This window comes from Phyllostomus discolor, chromosome 1, assembly GCF_004126475.2.
Source record: "Phyllostomus discolor isolate MPI-MPIP mPhyDis1 chromosome 1, mPhyDis1.pri.v3, whole genome shotgun sequence".
NCBI lineage: Eukaryota > Metazoa > Chordata > Mammalia > Chiroptera > Phyllostomidae > Phyllostomus > Phyllostomus discolor.
The window spans coordinates 9733775-9755927 of NC_040903.2; the positions used below are offsets into that span (position 1 = coordinate 9733775).

General features: G+C 42.0%; 1 pseudogene; it reads left to right on the top strand.

Moving 5' to 3' along the window:
* Positions 1-13836: 13836 nt before the first annotated feature.
* On the top strand, positions 13837-15173 carry LOC114491554 (annotated as a pseudogene).
* The last annotated feature ends 6980 nt before the right edge of the window (positions 15174-22153 follow it).

Consider the following 22153-nt stretch of genomic DNA (forward strand, 5'->3'; position numbering starts at 1 on the left):
ATAGCCAAACAGGAGAATGAATAAAATACCACGTCTATCTTCCACCATTTGAGCTAGCCTGGCCTGCTGAAGAAGCAGGGAGTGATTCTGCAAAGGAGGAGCTGTGATCTTACCAGATAGCTTTGGAAAAAACTCTTCTGCAAAATCATCTCATTGTCTGGGCCACCACTGGACTGCAGGACTTCCAGCTGGTTGGTGGTTCCAGACGGTGCAATGTCCGAAGGGGCCACTGGGAGCTGAGCTGCGTGACCTGATGGCAGTGGGTCTGAGGTTAAAGAGTGCCTGAGAGCTGGATGGTCCTGAGTGATTCTAGCCCCAGCACCCACTAGATGTCCACTTTGCTCTCAGTGACTTAACTTTTTTGTCAATCAGTTTCTTCATCTGTAAAATGGGGTTAATAACATGCCTCAAGGATCATTAAGAGGATTAAGCTACTTAGTATTAAGTAAAGTGTCTGGTGCAGTGTAAACTCTAATGAATTATTTGCTTCATAAAGCTGCCTTCTTCCTGCCTGTCTTGCATTCGACTTCAGCAATGCAGCAGAAGTGGCAGTGAGTTTTGTGGTAGGTGATTTTTAACTTTTCCTTGGAAAGAGCACAGAGAAACAATTTAGGCTTTGTTTCCTCAGGCCTAGCAGTTTCCTCTGACTGATGTGACCTGTCAATTCAGAGAAGAAAAAGGGGGAGAAAAACTAGTGCACGCTTAGTCATTCGGTTCCACATCACTTTAGCTGACCATTTTACTGATTGATCTGGCTGCCAGTAATTTCTAATTGGCTGCGTGGAAGAGGAGTATCTGTGATGACACCAATGCGGGCAGGACAACCGACCACGTGTAACAGGAAGCTTTGCAATGCAGCAAACACACCCACCCGAGAGTGCCTGACCCCGAAGCACTCATGTCAGGGTGCTTCCGGACCAACGGTGTTCAAATTCCTTCCCTTCTCCTGTTCCTCTCACCCTGATCTGTCAGGAAATACCATTTGTTTTCTAAGCATTCATTTTATTTTTCCATTTCTCAAACAGCAATAATACTGCTACCTGATTTCAAAGCTGTTGTGAGGATTAAATGGAAAAAAAAAAACTACCTGTAGAGGGTTCTGTGATGACACCTGGACCAATAAACAGTGACAGCCCAATGAATAAACTTTATTTAAGGAGGTGAAGAAGGCTTCCGTGGCTGGAGCCTTGCAGGTGAGGGGGCGGAAGCGAAGGCATGAGGTAGTAGACAAGGAAGCCAGCGGCCAGGTTGCGTATGGTCTTGTAAGACAGGACTGTTTGGAGGCTCCGTTCAATGACAAGTAACTGGAGGGTTGGAAGCCAGTGTGTGACATCATCTGATGTAGGTTTTAGAAAGATTGATCTGCCTTGCAGAGGGGAGGGAGTATGAGCACGAGTCATGGCTGAGAGACGAGGTGTGAGATGTCCAGGTGTTAGATGATGGAGCTTGGGCGATGGTTCTACGGTGACAGATGGTCGGAAGTAGTCAGATGCAGGCCACAGCCTGGAGACAGTGATCGGAGGGCTGGCTGAGAGGCTGCTGAGCACTGGGAAAGAAAGGGACCGGGGATGGCTTTCAGGCCTAAGTGAGTGAGTGAGTGAGTGAGTGGATGGGGTGTGATTTACTGAAGTGTGGGCACTGTAAAGGTTCAGATTTTGGGAAGAAAAGCAGTGTTTTTGTTTAGGCATACAAAGTTGTGAATGTTAATTTGATGCATAGGAAGAGATATTGAGAAAGTAAAGAGGCTGAAGCTCAGAGAGTAGCTCAGAACTTGTGATTCCACATTTAGGAACCATGAACATTTAGGTCAATGACCTGCAGCAGGAGGGATTTCCTGAAGTGCGAATACAGGGAAGAGATCACCTCTCAGTCCGTGGATGCCTGCACGCCGCGAAGTGCATGCTGCAGGTCTAGCTGAAGGTAGGGACTTGTACCCCTTAAGACAACACCTGAGGAGGTGGTAGCACCTGGGAGAAACGGCCCACGGGGGCGTGGCAAGGATGGGTCTTCTGTCCAGGACGCCCAGCTAAATCAAGGATTTCTGCACCAGACATGGCAGAGGAACCAAACTGTTGGTGATAGGTCACCAAAGATGCTTGCCTGATGCCTCAGCATTGAGCAAGACCCTGCTCTTAGCCCAACCTCAAGGGGTAGAATTTACCCTTCAAGTGCCATTGGCTCTGCAAGAATGCACCAAGAAGAGCTGAAATTCCCATGACCTAGTCCAGGAATGCCTTACTTAACCAAAACCAAGTTGATCTAAAGAACATAGCAAAGTAAGATTTGTTTCACGTGACCTGAGATTTGCACTCACTGAGTTGTGATTCTGATGGCTGATCCTGTAAACACCCTCCCCTGGAGGGTGAGAGATTTTGCTCATCATTTTCTCATTCCCAGGAAATGCTTGCATTTGCCTAGTGCACCAGTTTGGGAGAATGATCTTCTAAAAATATGTAGTTTCTGCACAGGGACTAGGGAAGGAAACGTCTCTCCCTGCCCGGAGTCACAGACCCGACACAGTCAGCACCGTGAAGTCTGCCGTACATGTAATCAGAGGTGGCTAATTTGATTTTCTAATATGAAGCGGAGCGTCAGTTTGTCATTAGGTCTGAGAAGGGCTGCATTTCCCAAGTCACTCTGCATACCCCAGCAGAGCTTTATTGGGTGTGAATAAGAACAACCTACAAGCATATTGATGATAATGAGCATCTGAGTGTTCTGTAAGGAAAAAAGTAGAAAGAAAAAATCCCTGACAAGCATGCATGGTGACTCATGATGACCAGAATTTTTAAAATTTATGATCATGGCAACATGAAAAATAATTATGAATAATAAAAATCTGTTACAATAATTAGCTGTAATGAATGCTCATGGTGAGCTAAATGAACTGGAACAATTTAAGGCAATGATACATAATTTGCATTTTGTGTTATGTCTGATCATTTTATCATTAGAGAAAGAGGCCAAAGAGAGAAGGGTAAGAGATAGAGGAGACGGAAGGGGAGCTGATGGAAAGAAAGCAAAATCAACTTCTCAGCTTGCTGTATTCCTGCATTCTAAAAAAAGTGAAAAATGCCGCGTTTCTTTTTACATCAGTTTTTGCAGTCATTCCAGCATTTTCTGTGAGGGTGCCTGTCCACAGTGCGGGAGAATAGGTGATAGTCCGTGTAGCAGACATTCAGATCTGACAGATGCGTTTGAGCCTCTGCCTGCTTTTCTGGGCATCCCACAACATAGACACCTTCCTTAACGGACCCAAGTCTCAGTTAAATTCTTAAGATGGAATATAAGCAGATACTGCAGGAAGTCGCGGTGAGGAGTGGACATGTCGCCACAGTAGCTGACTCCCCGTAACTGCTCACTAGGTCCCCGGCACTCCCCTAGATTCCTTCACATGAACTTTCTTTTCATTCCCCTGGTGACCCTGATCAGTGAGTGCTGCAATTATCTCATTTACAGACGAGAAAACGAGACACGGAATGATGGACTACAAATACCAAGGGAGGGTGTGGGATTTGTTACCCATGCTGTTGGTCTCCAGAGCTCGCCTTTGCTGCAGGCAGCCAGCGATCGCCAGCGTCTGTCAGCACATACCTGGGACCCAGATCAATAAAGCCAGGTGTCACCATTTTTCGTATCCCCTTTGTGGCACTGATAGAGGGAGCATTTACATTTCTGAGCAGGCCTTGTTGTAATGAATTCAACTCTGCAGGCTGAAAGGCAACAATCGGGGATGGTTTTCAGGTTCCCCTGGTGCAAACAGTGCTCCCCAGCAGGGACCCCTGCGTTGTGAGGTGCAAGGTGACTGCAAAGTGACTTGCTCAGGTGGAGGGTAACAAGCAGCTCCCAGAGCCAGGTTCGCCCTGACGTTGGGCAGGATCAGAGGGCTATGCCTCACCAAGCCATCACCTGGGGACCTGGGATGATTCCCACCCCACCTACCCCCACAGGGCCTATCTCTGACTCAGCTGGGCAGGCTTTCCTGGTGGCCAGACTCAGTGCCTCTCTTGGTGCGCCCAGTGTGCTAGGGAGGGCTGGAAGGAGGTGTCCTAATTTGCACAAATCTCCTTTTCTCTACTTGGGCATTGTTTGCTAGTCAAGTTGCATATACACTCCCAATCCGTGTCTGCTTAGATGATACTGGAAGAGGCGCTCATGTTATGCCTTCAATTTTTAAAAGCGGGCATTGAAAATAGGGTCCCATTTTCATAACTTTATTGTGTACTTCTTCATTTCATAGTATATCAGGACCTTTGTCAAATGGAAATGTCTTGGGCTTGCAGTATTCTGGGAGGAAGCTGTCCCAGTTTATCCTAAGTGAAGTGCATGATGTATCAGGATACAGGTGGGCTGGCTGGCCCTGTCCATTGTGTTGAGACATAAAATACATGCAAAACCAAAACACAGAATGGGCAAACGTGGAGGGGGATTCTTCATCCTGAACACTGGCCCCTTTTCCTCGATGTGCATTCTTTAGAGAGAAATGCAATGACTGGGACCCCAGCCCCAGCCGCCTCTCCTGTACCCATAGCCCACCTCTTCCCTTATTCCTCCTGGTCCCCTCACTCACTCACTCACCATCTCCCGTGCTTCTGTTTGCTCTCTGGTGGTCTGCCTGCGGGAGGTTATCACGTGACTGTGCACAGCGCTGGGAGCTCCCTTCTTCTGCAGCTCCCTCCGGCCTGCAGTTAGTTCCCTAATTTCCTCCTGGAGCCCTCCTGGAGCCCTCCTGGCACAGGGGTAGTTTGTTTCACTGCTTGTCCCTCCTGAGACTCTGCCTCCACCTTTCAGACAAATGCCTCCAGGCTGTGCAGGAGCCTATAGGAATTCGAGGAACAAGAGAACAGAAAGCAAGAGGTAGAAAAGTTCTTTGTGCAGCATTTTTCTTTTGGTCAAATGGCCCCAGCTCCCAGGTCCCTGCACAGAGCCCACGGAGGCTGCTGAGTTTAAGGCACCTACATCATACGTATCTACAGATAGCAAGTCAGATAGGAAGCTGGCCTGGGCTGTGCACGTCTCACTCACTGAAAGGGCACATTTGTTATCTAGTGGTTGCTAGAGTCTTACATATGGAATGTGGTGTTTGATTATAATCAGAAAGGACTGGGTTTCTTTACCGTGCACGGGGGTCCTTACTCATAGTTGGAGTTAGCTTCAGGCAAAACAGAAATATGGGGAAAAGATAGCCCTGGGTAGCCAATTATCTCAGGGCTCAACCAAGAATTATTTTGCTTTCATTTCCTTGTCTATTGCTTTGTTTGGGGGGGGGGTAGGGGGGAGAGAGAGAGACAGAGAGAGAGAGAGAGAGAGAGAGAGAGAGAGAGAGAGAGTGATTGAGTTAATTGCTTAAAAATTTTAGTCAGGCAATGAGGACAGCTGTTTTTGCCACAGCAATGGATTTAGTGGTCTTCCAGGGACCGAAAGAATACTGGAGATTCAACTTCCAGTTTTGCCATGTTCTCAGAGGACTTAGTGAAACAATTGTATTGCTAGTTCACAAATTGGAGTTTCTTTACAAAGCAATCCATAGTCAGTTTGTTTGAACTGACTTTAATCGAAGGGTTCAGAGTCCCCTATTCCAAGGTCTAGATTTGTTGTTTTTACATTAGTTGTGTGTGCCTACCATTTCTGGGTCAAAGTAGATTTTTGTCTAACCAAATACTTTCGTGTAAGGCAAGGACAGTCAGACATCAAAATATATATTCCCCCAGGAGCAGTTTTAAACTACTTCTTTTGATAACATTCTGCCTGACACGTTCAGTGCCCCATCACATCAAAGCTGACTCTGTCTTAAAAAAACAAAGAGCCAAAATGCAAAACAAAACAACAACAAAAAACAATGAAGAAGCTGTTTAATTTGTTTTTATTAGAAAATGCATCTTGCAGTTTTCTCTCGATTTGTATTTTTAAAGCTATCGATGCACTTACCAAAGAGGATAGTCAATAACCTTGAGGAGACCTGTGGAACGCACAATTCTTGTTTTGAACGCACAGGACCTGACAGATTTAGGGAGGGTTGTTAGAGGGGGTCACTTTGGGGCGTTTCTGTAAAATGTTTACTGCTGACCTCAGTGGCCATGCGCAGAATGAAAGCCTTCACATCCCCCTCTCTCCTCGGACAGTGATAAGTTGACATAGTGCCTGGAGTGCCCCTTCCTTTCTACAGTCATTGCCAAACTCCTGAGTTCTGTCCTTCCGATAACTGAGCCATCAAACGAGGTTTTTTATTGTATAAGCAATGGATCGCTGAAATCAGAAGCAAAGGAATTTTTTTTGGAAGGACCCACAAAATACTGATTAAAATGTTATTATTCATGAAAACACATTTAGGATGAAAAGTACACAGGTGGAATGTAGGTTTATGTCCCTTTGTATTTTGTCCAAAATGTCTTTTAGAAGGTTGGCTTGGAAGTGGGATTTCAGGGCTGCTGCAATGTTTGTACTTCGGTGGAACTAGTGATAATAGCTGTGGTGAAATACGTGACCCGCTGCTGAGATTTCTTGTGCTTATTGGTGTCGTACTGGTTTTCGAGCATCTAGTAAATGCCAGGTGAATAGTGGGGCTACTGACATGAATGCTATAGTTACTGTCCTCATGGGTCAAAAAATCTGCTGGGACAGGCAGGGAGGAAACTGTCCGCTGTTCTTGTAGAGATATGCTCAAGGGGTGCACTTTCAAGTAAGAGAGTGAGGAGTGATTAGGAGGGCTTCGTGGAAGAGGAAGCCATTGAGTCTACTTTGACATCTGAAGTATCCTTAGGGAGAGCAATATGCAAGGTGGGGCAAAAGTAGGGTTACAGTTGTTCAGATGGAAAATAATGCAAAACTAACAAATAGTAATTAATACAAGAATAAGCTGTTTTGCATACTTACAACTGTAAACAATTAAAAATGTGATTAAGTTGGTCAGTGTGGACAAGTTTGCCTCACAAGCTCAGTTTTCACTCTTTTAGCTAAAACTTCCCTAATTTAAGCATGAAATTTGGGAAAGAGACCTGGGTTTGCTTTCTTTCTTTTTCTTTCTTTCTCTTTCTTTCTTTCTTTCTTTCTTTCTTTCTTTCTTTCTTTCTTTCTTTCTTTCTCTCTTTCTCTCTTTCTCTCTTTCTTTGTGTGGATGTGCCCTATTTAAACCAGGGGTGGCACTGGACCCAAGACCTGTCAGTGTTGAAAAGAGTCTCAGTTGGACCCTGGGCGTCTTTATTTCTCCCTCTCTGTTCCCTGCCCAGGTTGCTGCTCACACACAATGTGTCTGTCATTGGTTGTGTTTAGGTGCACGCAAGGATCTCCAGCCCATACTTCTTCTCTGGGTTGCAGACAGATACAGCCTACCATCTTGTCTCCAGCTCTTCTTCTCCAGAGAGTCTTGGAGGAATCTTTACAGTCAGGCAGAACTCATTTTGACCCGAGTCAGTCTAATCCAATTAGGGTCAACTAGAAATCCTTGTTTTGCCTTAACCCACTCATTCCCAAGTTTCTTCCACATCCAGTTCATCACCAAATTCTGTTGACTTCACTTACTAAATTTGTCTGAAATTTGGCAATTTTTCTTAATATCTCTCACCAAGGATATCCAACTTACAATAAACCCTTGCTGGTTTGAGTATGAAATTGTTCGTTGTCCCTCATATCAGTCATAGTTGTCGGGATTCTCCAGTGAAATATGTGCACATGTATATGAAGGTGTATGCACTTATTTTGAGGAATTGGCTCTCACAGCTGTGGGGGTTGGCAAGTCTGAAATCCAGAGGGAAGTCCAGTGGCAGGCTGGAGACTCAAGCAGCGTTGATGTTAAGTCCTGAGGCTGAAATCTGTAGGGAAGACCATCAGGGTAGATAGAAACTTAGGCAGCAGTTCTATGTAAAAGTCTTGAGGATGAAGTCATTACTTTCTAGGAAACCTCAGTTTCTTCTCTTAAGTTCTTCTAATGATGAGAGGAGACCCACGCACATAGTGGAGGGTAACCTCCTTTACTTTAAATCAGCAGATATTAGATGTTAACTACATCCACAAAATACCCTCATAGCAGTGCCTAGACTAGTATTTAAGTAACTGGACACATATCCTAGCCGAGTTAATGCATCGAATTTAACCCTCGCACCTCCAATGCCTTCTAATCCCTTCTCAGTACTGCAGCCAGAGCTGTGTTTTCAAAGCATACATTGGATGATACCACTGTTAACTTACACCTGAAAAACATCAAATGTTACAGTTATTCTTCCTGGTCTACAGAGTGGAACGGGCTACACCTGGCTGAGCCATAACTTTGCTTCTCACAAGCTTACACCCTGGGGACCAGTCCCAGTGGGTTTTTGTATTTCTTTGGTTGAACCCCCTTTCTCCTGCTGCAGGGATTTTGCAGACTGTTTTTTTCTGCTACATGCAATGTTCTTCCTCTCCTTGTCGGGTTCCTCCTGTGCACCTGTATTTCAGCTCAATTGCTCCATGTTCAATAAAAATTTTCTGACTTCCTCGACAAGGGCAAGTGCATTAGGTGCTGTACAGTGCTATGAACTTCTCCTTTACAACGTGTTCTGTATTTACCTATTCAAGTTTGCGTGATTCCTTGACTAAAGTCTCACCCTCCTCTAAACAGTCAACCTCAGCACTTCTCCAAGAACAGAGACTGTTTCTGTGTATGACGGTATCCTGTGCATTCACGCAGTGCTAGATTAACAGCAGATGGTCAGCAAATACTTATGGAAAGAAAGAAGAAGTTCATATGAATGAATAATTTATTGGGCAACTCTTTCCCAACGAACATTGAGTTCTTTGTGGGCAAAGACACTTCTTGGTTTGCTATTTTATCAATATCCCAGGATTTTACTAGAAATGTGAGAATTTTCCCCTTGAGAAATTTAGCTTAGAGATATTGATACAATAGTCATTAAATGGCTGGTCCTAAGACTGAGAGTTCAGTACATAGAGTTGTAGTTGTTGGTAATGCATTGCCTTTAACAAGGCAATAGAATGAGTTGAGGCAGCTGTCGGGGAGAGGGATGAGTTGGACAGCTGATACGGAAGGGACCACGTGGCCCTCAGAGGTGAAGGGAGTGGCAGCTTCAGTTGACACATTACTGTGGTTTTTTTGTTTTTGTTTTTTAAGATTTTATTTATTTACTTTTTTTTAGAGAGAGCAAAAGAGAGAGAAAGAGAGGGAGAGAAACATTAATGTGTGGTTGCCTCTCGTGCACCCCCTACCAGGGGCGCACAGGCCCTGCAACCCAGGCATGTGCCCTAGACTGAGAATTGAACCAGAGACGCTTTGATTCTCAAGCTGGCACTCAACCACTGAACCACAACAGCCAGGGCATTATTACTATGTTTTTAAAATTTTCTTTGTTTTAAGTCTGGAAATACTTTACTTCAGTACTTGGATTCTAAGAAATTTCCATATCCCTGTAATAAATCTCAAACCTACTCATCCCTTTTAATATTTAGTTTGTTTATCTGAGTTTTTACTTCAAAGGAACTCTGAATTACACAGCGTGCGTCTAGCGGATGCTGACTGGATTACTCTCTACCCTGCCTTTCTCGACTTTTTCCTCTTGTCCTTTACCCCCTTCCCCATTTTCTGTCGAAAGTGCATATAAAGAACAACAGTATAGGGTAAATTTTGTTGGCCTAGTCTAAGAATGAACAATGAGATTTGTAGCTAGATTTAAACAAAAGTGCAATAAGCTTAAAAATCCACAAAAAGAAAAACTGCTTATTTATTGTTTATTGGTTCCTTGCATTGTGCCTGGTACTCTGCTAGGTTTTCTTGAGAACTTCCCTGACTGTGGCTCGCCCTCTACCCCTGGTTGGGTTGGGTACCCCTCTTAGCCTTTGTTTCCATCATATTTGCATACTTACCAGTGTTATTTTTTTAATTTTGTCATTGCTATTCAATTAGAGTTGTCCTGATTTTCCCCCATTGCTCTCTCCTGCCCTGCCCATGCTGCCCCCCATTCAATCCTCCTCTCCCGTTGTCCTTGTCCGTGGGTCCTTTATATACATGATCCTTGACTTGGCCCTTCCCCTGCTTTCCCCTGTTCTCTCCCTCCCCCTCTGTAATTGCTCATCAGTCATTCTCACTATGTGGTGATCTGTTTTGAATTCGGAGACCCTAACACAATCATTTTTAAAGCCCAAATGTTGAATCTGTCTTCTATTTGGATAAACAAATAGGTGAAAATACATTACCTGTAATAATTTCAACAGAATTAACATCTACATAGTACTTATTAGCTTCCAGTTAGTTTTCTAAGTGCTTTTAATCTGTTAAACTAATTCATAGAGTCTGTTTTTGAACTGCAATGTAGGGGTTTCTAGATTCCTAAAGTGGTAGTCTTTCCACCAAGTTTTGTCTCCTTGAGGAAGCTGGATTTTAAATTATGACTCTGTGCCTTATTTGTTTTGATATTGGGTGTATCACAGTTCTGCAAAGAAACAAAATGAATAAAATATATCTATATAGATCGATATAGATAGATAGATGTAGAAATAGATATAGATATAGATAGATATATAGATATAGATACAGATAGATATATAGATAGATATATATAGGTAGATATACAGATAGATATGTAGATATAGATATAACTGGTATAGATATAGACATATAGATACAGATATATAGAAAGAGATTTATGATGAGGGATTGGCTCACATGATCATGGAGGCTGAGAAGTCTCACAATTTGATGTCCGCAAGCTGGAGGCCCAGGGGAGGTGGTCGTGTAATTCCAGTTCAGATCCAAAGACCCCAGAACCGGGCAGGCCAGTGTCTTGGGGTAGGAAAAAATAGATGTTCCAGCACAAGCAAGAAATAAATTCACACTTGTTCTGCCTTTTTGTTTTATTGAGGCCCTCAGCGGATTAGGTGATGCCCACCTGCACACCCGAAGGTAATCTTCACTCAGTCTACCACTCAAATGCTAATCTTTTCCAGAAACACCCTTACAGACCCACCCAGAAATAATGTTTTTCAGCTCTCAGGCATCCCTTATTAGCTCAGTCAAGTCAGTATGTGAAATTAACCACCTCATTGAGCAAGTCACTTAATCCCTTGAGAATCAGTTTTCTCTCAATAAAATGAGAATTGAGTCACTCACTTCTCCGCATGCTGGGACGGTAGACTTGTGTTTTCCTAGCTCTCTGTGCCAATGACGTATATTATAAATCCTCAACATCCTTCACCTTCATTTTTCAGATCAATGTAACAAAATGATAAAAGAAAGAGGCCAGGAAATTCGGGGTATAGAGAAAATAACGACTGTGGCTGCTGAGCACTCGCAGGTAAAGAAGAGCGGGAGTAGGATCAATGGACCGTACGTAGGTCATGGTGCTGCACAGGGACTAGTGGGGAGCTGGAATACTAGACCGAGGACGCTGGGAAGAAAGGAGGTGCTGGTCGAAGTGGGGAGTGCACAGACTGAAGATTTGGAACAGTCACCGCAGTCGGAAATGACGAGGTTGAGGTGGAACCACGGGGATGAGGGGCTGTGGTAGGTGACCTGGCGTCAGGGCTGGAGGAGCGGTATATACAGGGGACTGAGGGCTAAGGAGGGGGAGAATAATTTGCACAAGGAAACTGGAATTATCTAGAAGACAAAACAAATACCTTGTGTTAGAAAGAGTATAAGCGGCCTTGGAGTTTCTGTGGTCAAAAATGACCCACATATTTCTGGTGGATAATTACATCATGGAATCAGAAAACTCGAACCTCACTTTTTCCCTCAGTGTATCTCAGTTTACATTACAGTGAGTTGCTTCATTTTTATTTTTTTTTCCTCTAGCTAGGTTCAGAAAAATACACACGTTTGCTTACAACCTAGATAATCTTCCATTGACAGAAAAATTCTATTGTGTCCCAGGTTCAACATCCTACCCTCTTACTCAATGACAAGACACACCTGGTGGGGTGGATTACATGAAATAGAAAAAAAGCAAGCAAGCAAGTAAACACACAAAGTAAACATAATCATATTAGAAGATTTGAGCATGCAGAGTATTTCTAACTAATTATAAAAGACCTTGAGTTATGTATAATTTTATATAATGTTTTAATTTTGTACTTTGAGTCAAAGATCAATAAAATTAATTGTTTTGTAATTGTCATTACTGAAAGTTATGACCACTCTTACAGATGGAACCAAATATATAAGGCTCTGCTCTGATGATAATTTCAGTCTCTAAGATGTCTGTATTTGCCAACAAATGTTAAATTCTTACAGAGCAAGGGGTATGCCAATTTTGTATTTTTAGTCCTAAGACTGTACACAATAGGTCCTCAGTAAATGTTAGTTGCTTTTCTTTAATTAAATTTTTTTAAAATTTTAATTGTTGTTCAAGTATATTTTTCTGCCTTTTTCCCCCATCCCAGCCCACTGCCCCAGCCCTCTCCACCTCCCTCCTCTTTCCACCCCCACCTTGTTATTGTTCATGTGTCCTTTATACTTGTTGCTGCAAACCCTTCACCCTTTTCCCCTGAAATTCCCTCCCCTCTCCCCTCTGGTCTCTGTCAGTCTGTTCTTAATTTCAGTGTCTTTGGTTATATTTTGCTTGTTTGTTTGTTTTGTTGATTAGATTCCTGTTACAGGTGAGATCAATGGTATTTGTCCCTCACCACCTGGCTTATTTCACTTAGCATAATGCTCTCCAGTTCCATCCATGCTTTCACAAAGTGTAGGAGCTCCTTTCTTTCTGGTGCATAGAATTCCACTGTGTAATTGTACCATAGTTTTTTGATCCATTCATTTACTGATGGGCACCTAGGTTGCTTCCAACACTTGGCTATTGTGAATTGTGCTGCTATGAACATTGGGGTGCATAGGTTCTTCTGGATTGGTGTTTCAGGGTTCTTAGGATATAATCCTAGCAGTGGAATTATTGGGTCAAAAGGCAGATCCATTTTTAGTTTTCTGAGGAAGTTCCATACCGTTTTCCACAGCGGCTGCACCAGCCTGCCTTCCCACCAGCAGTGCACCAGGGTGCCCTTTTCTCCACAACCTCTCCAACACTTGTTTGTTGCTTTGTTTATGATGGCCATTCTGATGGGTGTAAGGTGGAATCTCATTGTGGTTTTAATTTGCATCTCTCTGACGGCTAGCGATACTGAGCATCTTTCCATGTGGCTCTGGACCCTCTGTATGTCCTCCTTGGAGAACTGTCTGTTCAAGTCCTTTGTCCATTTTTTTAATTGGGTTGCTTGTCTTGTTCGAGTGGAGCCATGTGAGTTCTTTATATATTTTGGCGATTAAACCCTTGTCTGAGGTATCATTGGCAAATACATTTTCCCATATGGTTGGTTCTCTTTTTATTTTAATACTGTCTTTTTTAGCCATGCAAAAGCTTTTTATTTTGATGAGATCCCATTTGTTTATTCTTTCCTTTATATCCCTTGCTCTAGGGGACATATCAGTGAAAATATTACTGCATGAAATATCTGAGATTTTCCTGCCTATGTTTTTCCTCTAGGACTTTAATGGTGTCACGACTTATATTTAAATCTTTTATCCACCTTGAATTTATTTTTGTGATGTTAGCTGCTTTTAATTAAATTAAAAAACAGATGGAATTTATTAGAATAAAGTGATGTTTGCATTGAATTATAAACCTCAAACCAAAACAAGTTAACACTTTAAAAATATTAAAATACTGGTAGCTGAGGCCACCTGAGTGGCCGCCACCACAGACACCTCTGGAGGGGTTCGGCTGAGGAGGAGGCAGAGGTGTTGGTCACCCCAGCTTTGGATTCGGCTCTCCATGGACACCCAATGGGGCACTACAGTACGCCCCCCTTTGGTGCTGAAGGAGTTGTTGCCCACACCAAAATGAGTCTACAGGGTGCTGGTGGGGGGCATAAAAAGATCAAGACACAGACATCAAGAGATAGACGAAGGTCAAGTGACGGATCACGAGATTCATCCCATGAAAGAACAGAATCTGAGCTCACTCCTAGTATTAGAAATTTTATTTCTCCAACACAACAGCAACCATGTTGAAGGAGAAAAAGATCCCAGTTTCTCTTGTCCGAACAGTCTTCTTCCACCAAAAGCATCTCCAATGGTCCCAGTAGCGGTGCTGGGAACAACAGCAGATACATTAGTCAGTCAAGTTCAGACCGTAGCTGTAAGATGTCTGGGAAGGCGGTGTTTGTATATGAAAATGCAAAAGAAGGAGCTCGGAATGTAAGAATGTCAGAATGAGTGACACTAATGGCGGTACCACTAGATGTGTCGTGGACCCACCCATTTCTATTGCACAGCCAAATACAGTGTTGGGCAGGATGTTTGGATCTAGCAGAGAACATAGCTTGACACATCCCCATGAGAAGGGAGAGTATGAGGTGGCAGAGGGAATTGGCTCCAGCTATTCTGGATCACTCTAAAATAGGAGTCACCTGATGCCCTGGTGGCTTGCCTGCTCCTGAGCTGAGAGAAGCCTGTGACTCTCTTTGTGTCTGTTTTGAATATAGTAATAAATGTAGAGATCCTAATGCTCTGATGCAGGAGCTATCAAATGATGGTGCTCGTAGACCATTTGGATGCTACCTAGAAATGATTCTGCCTCTCACGGGAGCTAGTGCCCAGAGGGGGGAACGAGAATGCCACATAGCAGTGCTTACGGATGATGGTGTGGTTGATTGAGATAAAGAGTATCCACCCTAGCTGGGAGAAGAGTATTCACAAATTATTTATAGCACAAGTTATATAGATTTTTCAAGTGCCAGTACATTGAAAACAGAGATATGGTCAAACCAGTTTTAAAAGAGAGGGGTCTTAAGAAGATTAGATTCAGAACAGGAGGTTATCCTGCCTATAAAGAAAAGCAAAGAGAAGGTCTGGGGGCCCCCCAGAAGTGATGTACAACTATGTATTGTCCAGAGACCCTTGATTCGCATGTGCTGGGAGAAGGAAGAAGGAAAGAGTTGCATGTAGCCTTTCAGTGTGTGAAGAGTAAATCTATCACCAGCCTTGCGGCAGCTGCCTGACATTCCCCGGGAACGGCTGGTAGTCGTGCACCCAGCTCCGAAAGTAGATGAGCTGGATATCCTCCCCATCCATCCCCCTTCAGACAACAATGACCTTGATCCTGGTGCACAGAATCCAGTGCTGTGCTGCTGATGTTCCCTGAAACCGTAGCATGCTGCTCCTCCCAGTGGCACTGCCCTCTCCTCATTCTGCACTTCAAGGCCATTCTCTTCATGGCGAGATGCACACACATAACAATGTTTAGGATATTGCAGTGGAGCCTTCTGTCAAGAGCAAAGGTAGCTGAATTTTTTTTTAAATATCAGCATTGTTTTTTTTTAAGATTTTATTTATTTATTTTATTTTTAGGGAGGGAAGGAAGGGGAAGAGAGAGAGAGAGAGAGAGAGAAACATCAATGTGTGGTTGCTGGGGGTTATGTCCTGCAACCCAGGAATATACCCTGGCTGGGAATCGAACCTGGGACACTTTGGTTCCCAGCCCACGCTCAATCCACTGAGCTATGCCAGCCAGGGCTTGAATTTTTTTTTTAATGAGTACAACTCTAGCAGCCTGAGGTTCCAGTTATATAAATGTAGCTGTTCACTAGTGGGTTTGTGAAATTGGTTCTTTGGATGGGGGACAGTCCTTGTTCATACATCTAGGTCTTTTCAGAAGTGGTGGAGACTGGCAGCTGGGCACTTTCAATTTAGACTGATGTTTGTCACACCCCAGGTAACATGCCGAATATTACATAACCACACTTTATAAATGGTGGTTAAAGGGGACTTTTCAAGCCATTTTTATAGTTGCGATGCACAAAGTAACTTAAATAAATGCTTCTATCAAAGTTTTCCTTCAGTAAAATGTGTATATTTACTGCCCATGATGAGCAAAACAGTAAGTATCTATCACTGGGCTTATTTGAATGATTAGAATGAGATTCAATTCTCTTAACAGTTCAGTTATTGCCTGTGCCATTTTCACCCTTTTAGAGTGAGTCACATGCAGGGAATGTGAAAATTACGGGTGCTTTATTATCCAGCCTGCCTCACCCTTAATCTGTTCACAGATATTTATTTACTAATGATTTTTTCCTTAGGAGTTATGGGATAGGAAAATGAAGTGTTTGCTCTTCATTTACTAAATGACTGTGAACTCGAGTTTTCCATCAAAATAAAATTCTATTGTTTTCATGTTTCTAGTCAACGTCAAATAATAAAATATGAAAATAAGTATTATTTCTAAATTAATCTTATAAAAACCATACATCAAAACTGTAGTGTCTCAAGTAGTTTTATCTTTGGTTTTGAAACAAGCCACAGCTATGCAAAATGTTTCTAAATGTTAAGAACATGTTTATGAGGAATAAGTAATTTACCATGTCTGACATTGCACGGTAGTTTAGCTGACCCCTCCACCCTTCAAACATCTGGTATGTCTCCCATAAATAGGGCGGTGTAAGAGGTAATAGAGAAGAAAAACCCACTCAGGGGGTTAACGATGTAAGTTTGTTGGGCTGTGGGATTATGGATGTATGTGCTTTTAATCATGAAAGATTATGGACATATAATCAGAACGTTTTTTATTAAAAATAGAAATAGCTTCTGAACAACAATTGGAACCTGTAATGGAAGCAGTGAGCTCCAAGGGCAGTATAATTTTCTTAACAATAAGAGCGTCCATTGGATAATAATTGTTATTTCTCTGGGCATGGTGATAGGCAAGCTGAGTTCGTTACCTTTCACCCTTAAAATCATCTTAAAAGATAGTTATGGTCCTCCATTGAATCATGAAAACAGCGCAGTGCCAAGAATTGAACCGACCCCCGGGGCAAATCACAACCTAGACTGGCAGAACAAGATTTGATTTCAGGTCTCACAGATGCTAAGGCCCAAGCTCTTCTTGTTACCTGCCCTGTAGAGTAGTTGTGGGACTAAGATGATGATGCTGTAAACGTTTTACACATATTAACATAGTTAGTCCTTTCTGCTGCCCTAGGGAAAAACTAAGGAACAGAAAAGCTAGGTGACTTAGCCCAGGGCAAACAGCTGCCATGTGAGACAGGGCTCTTCAGCACAGAAGTGCACTGTTTTCTTGAAATCACATAAATTGTGGACAGCTCCTTGCTCAAAACATGACACATCTGACACAGCAAATAAATGTGAACTCCTTTCTTTCTGGATTTCTAATGCCTACCGTAGCGTGAACACTTAATGTTTTGTTAAATGAATAATCAAAATGATATTACATGTATGTTACATATAAATATATCTAAAAACAAACCAAACACTAGGTAGATGAAGGATAGCCCCCCAGACCATTGCATGATTTGATATTTCAGTCTTCCCACTTACCAGAGAGTTATGATTTTCTGTATTTTGTAAAAATATCTGGCACAGTCATCACTTTTGGGTTATGTCTGTTTCATAAACTCTTGTAGTCGGGACATTTTCATCTAAATGCCAGGCAATGTATGATTACTCTTTGTTTTATGACCTTTCAGTTCGTGTGCAATCTCTTTGACAGTGCTCATCCAACACCTAACGCAATTTCACCTAATACGAAAGCAAGTTTTCCTGAGACACTAACTTGGGCCTGAATAAATCAAATACAATCCAATACTTCTGCAGTGCTTCTTTAATCAACGTATCTTCAAATGGCACTACAAAAAGAGTCATGTTTTCTGGCATGATTTGTTTCTTTGGAAATCTATGCTAATTCCAGCTCATGGTCTCTTGCTTTTTCTCCCCTATAACCATTTTTATGAATAGGTAGTTCATCATTCTAGTGAAGCTAGAAATAAATATGCCTATGAAGAGAAGAGTTTCATGCCATCATCATGTGGCAGATCATTGAACTTCATCACTTGCCTTCATTTAATCTAGATAAAATTGGTAGGGAGACTATTTAGGAGATTTTTATTTGGGTTTTAGTCATTTTTCTGCCCCTCCTGAACACACATGCAATTGAGGATTTGTGTATATATTCTTTGCCTCCCTTTACATACTGTATCTGTTTGCAAGAGTTTCAGGTAATGCTCTTTATAACTATTTTATTAGCTCCTGCGCCTAGTACTATAAGAGGCACATAGTAGGTACTCAGCAATTTTAGTTGGTTCATGTTCTCAGTCAAGTGAACCAACGAAAAAGAAGGAAGCTGTTTTCACCATGCACTACTTAATAATATACCTCTCTATTAAGTAAATTACCATCCCAATAATGTGCACTTAAAATAGTTTCTGTTGGAGAGGTATGTCTGTGTGTATATGTGTCTATATGTGCGAATATTTAATCTGGCAGTTTTTCACAGTGATAGTGGAAAAGGTACTTAACCTCTATTGAGCCCTATGATCCTCATCTGTAAAATAGAATAGTTACTTCTGACTCACAAACAATAAAATGGTTGAACCCCCATGACTTCTTAGTTTAGATTCTTGCCCTGGATTACCCTGGTAACTCTCATATGCAAGGCATTTCTGTGTTTGGGAAGTATCATGGCTGCTTATGGGATCTGGACTACATGCTTTGGTTTCAGCATGGTGAAAGGCTCTTTTCCACCTAAAGTAAAATTTTACTAAAATAGGCAGGTCAGAGTCTCAACTGCATGAGATTTCTTAGGTATCCACAGTCCTCGCCTCTTGTTTCTCTGTCATTCCCCGGGATTTTTCCTTGTCTGCTTGACAAAGTTGGTTCACCACCCGAATGGCCACAGGCCAGCCCCTGGGGAAAAGGAAAGAGGACAGAGAAAGTCAGAAATGTCCTTGTAAGGACACCATTCAGGAGTTTAACATTCACAATCCACTGACCAGAACTTAGTCAAGGGGTCTTAACTAGTTGCTAGGGGGTCTGGGATAAGTAGCCTTTAACCAGGATGCTATGCTGCACCCCAGAAACTTAATTATTTAAAGGAAGAAAGGAAGAATGGATATTAGGGGGTAATTAGCAATCGATCACATGCATGCATTCCCAACAGTTCTCTATGGGTGACCTTATTGTCCATCATCAATGGATAAGACCGTTGTAATTTCAAGAGAGGAGATTACTTGTCAAACACACTTAAATGTGTAGATTGAGGAGAAAGGATGATTACAATCAAGGCAGAACTGCACTAGGTTTTCAGCTATCAAAACAGAATGAAAAAAAATTTGCTACTTAATGTTGCTTTGCAATCTGTCAGAAAATAGGTAGCAATGATGTGCAGGAGCCATTGGCAAGACTGTGCTTTAGGGACAATCTTGTGTGTGAGATGACATAACAGGAGGGAAATTAAATCACTGAAAGTAGTAGCTAGAGTTAAGTCTTTAGGGTGGGAAAAACAGAAGCATGATTTGTTTTCAATTACTTGATTACACAGGTCTGAAAGATTCTCCTCTATGCCTTAGGTAGTTGAAGTCTCCATTCTTTTTAAACATCAGCTACGGTTGAATTTTTAGTTTGAGAGCACAACCTTGGAAACACAAGTAATATGAATTTACACACAAAACAAATTCAACCCTGAAAATGAGAGGATGACAAGATAATAAAAAATGTAGGAGCAAAAACGATTGGACAAAGCCTATCTATTTGCCAACATTTTGAAGTCAGATGTCTACAAACCATGAAACTGTTCTGGACAAATAAATATATGTTTGGAAGAATTGCTTACACAATGATTCTTGAGCTTTCTCTCTAGGAAAATGACAAGAAAATTTAGGAGAGAGAAAAAATTCTTTAGGGCCAGTATCATGGATACAAAGAAATATATCCATGCATACAGATGACTTATTCAGTGACACAAAATCACTGCTCTTACTTCCCTCATTCATGGGAATAAATTTCTTTTTTTTTAAAACTGTCTGTGCATAAATTTTTGTATTTTTAAAAATTTTTTTTTAATTTATTTTTTTAGAGAGGGAAGGGAGGGAGACAGAGAGAGAGAGAGAGAGAAGCATCAATGTGCGGTTGCTGGGGGTCATGACCTGCAACCCAGGCATGTACCCTGACTGGGAATTGAACCTGTGACACTGGGAATAAATTTCTAAGCAGCCTCAATTATTCTAAAACAAACTTAAATACTTCTTTTACTCATTAAATTTTTTCAGTCAATCACTTAAATTTATTTTAGAGTTCTTACCTTTTTTTTTTTACTATATTAGAAAGATTCAATTAAATGCTGCTGGTATTGACATTCTTATTTTACCTGATAAAAAAAAATTCGCCTATAGGCTTTGGTGGTAGGTAACTTTGGAGGGAAGTAGAGAGATTTTGCTTGGAAGTGACAAATATTCCACAATAAGAACCTAGAATTTGAAAACAGAAAATATTCCTATATATTAAACATCATGGTTAGGGAACCTCAATAGATTTCATTGGCATGTAATGAATTGATTACAGCAGCAACAACAAAAAGAATGATACGATCTCAGCATCTCAAGTTACAGCCATCACCCTCTGCAGATTCCTTCTTGCCTGTTAACGCCCTTGCACACCAAAAACTGGTGAATAAAGTCAGAATCCTGGTCTAAGGAGCCTTTGGGGAGTCTTCTCTCCTTGGCCCTCAGTCAATGGCTGAGTAATAAACACCCAGCAAGACATGTAATGCATTAATTGTCTAGCATGCAGAAGGAAGCAGAACATTTAGCTATGATGATGGAAAAATGAAGTTAGACTCTATAAGACGAATTTTAGTAATTTATAAAATGCACATGAGAGCATGGTATATTTACCTTGGCTTTGAGGACATCTGAAATTCCCACCGTTTTATTCAGTGCTTTCGGTAAGGCTGTGTGTTTGTCTGCTCAAGCTACCACGGCAGAACACCACAGATGGGCTGGCTTGAAAAACCGAAATCCATTTCTCTTTGGTACTGCAGACTGAAAGTCCAGTATGGAGGTGCCATCAGGGTTGGGGTCTGGTTACACCTCTCTGGATTGCAGACAGTTGCCTTTTTACTGCATCGTCACATGGTCTTTCCTTTTGTGTGCATATGAAGGGGGGGGGTGAGATGAGAGAGAGGGAGGGGTGGAGAGAGAGAGAGAGAGAGAGAGAGAGAGGGAGTAACTTTAGTCCTATCCAACTTGCCTCTAGCCTCATTTAACCCTAAGTAAAGGTTAAATGTCCTATCTCTAAAAACAGTCACATTGGGGGTTAGGGGTTCCAACATGTGAATTTTGAGGAGACCCCGTTCAGTTGAAAACCAACTGTGTCCATGAAACACTGTGAGAAAACAAATCTATAGCCTGAGTTGGAGTGGACTGTTTTATTATATGTATTAGCCATCATTTTAGAAATCACAAAGCAGGATTCTGGTAGTATGGGTCCTGGTACAGAGCTTTTCTTTTTTTTTTTTTAATTTTTTTAAAGATTTTATTTATTTATTTCTAGAGAGGGAAGGGAGGGAGAAAGAGAGAGAGAGAGAAACATCAACGTGCGGTTGCTGGGAGCCATGGCCTGCAACCCAGGTATGTGGCCTGACTGGGAATCAAACATGCGACACTTTGGTTCACAGCCCGTGCTCAATCCACTGAGCTATGCCAGCCAGGCAGAGCTTTTCTGATAGCGGTGGTGTGATGGCCTCAGAAAAGACAATATACCATTTGTGGGTCGGAGAGGTCTCATAGGGACCCAGGTGGTAAGAAGTTGAAGTGAGGAGCGGGGACACAGAAATGGGCCATAGGAACCATGTTTGACCCATTCTTGCTTCTTTGGCATAATCCATCTGCCTCTCTACTCCTTGGCTAACATGGAAAAAGTGAACTCCTAAAAGTACCTATTGTGGTTTACTGTCACTATCTTCATCCCTTTCTTGGGTCTTGTTGTCCAGGTGGCCTCAATGTTCTTGATCTCTGACATTTGATCCTAGTAATTCTCATTGTTCTCATTTCTTGGGCATGTCGGCTGAAACTTCTGTGAGATATAATATTAAAACAACAACTTAATATGCTCATTTAAATATCATAATTGATAGTATTATTATAAATATTCATCTATAAAAACATTAAGTGATATTCCCTGAGAATTTACCATGTGCTAAGCTCATTGTATTCTGAACACTAAATGCTTTATTACCTCCATGTTCTTCCGGTAGTAAAGCTAGATTCAGCCAGTATCCCTCGTTAGTTTGCCATGTGCTTGTTTCAGGGTAAGCGTCTGTGCCTATCCTTTAGGATATAACCTACGATAGAAAATTGCAGAGACACAGAACGGAAGAGTGCTTCA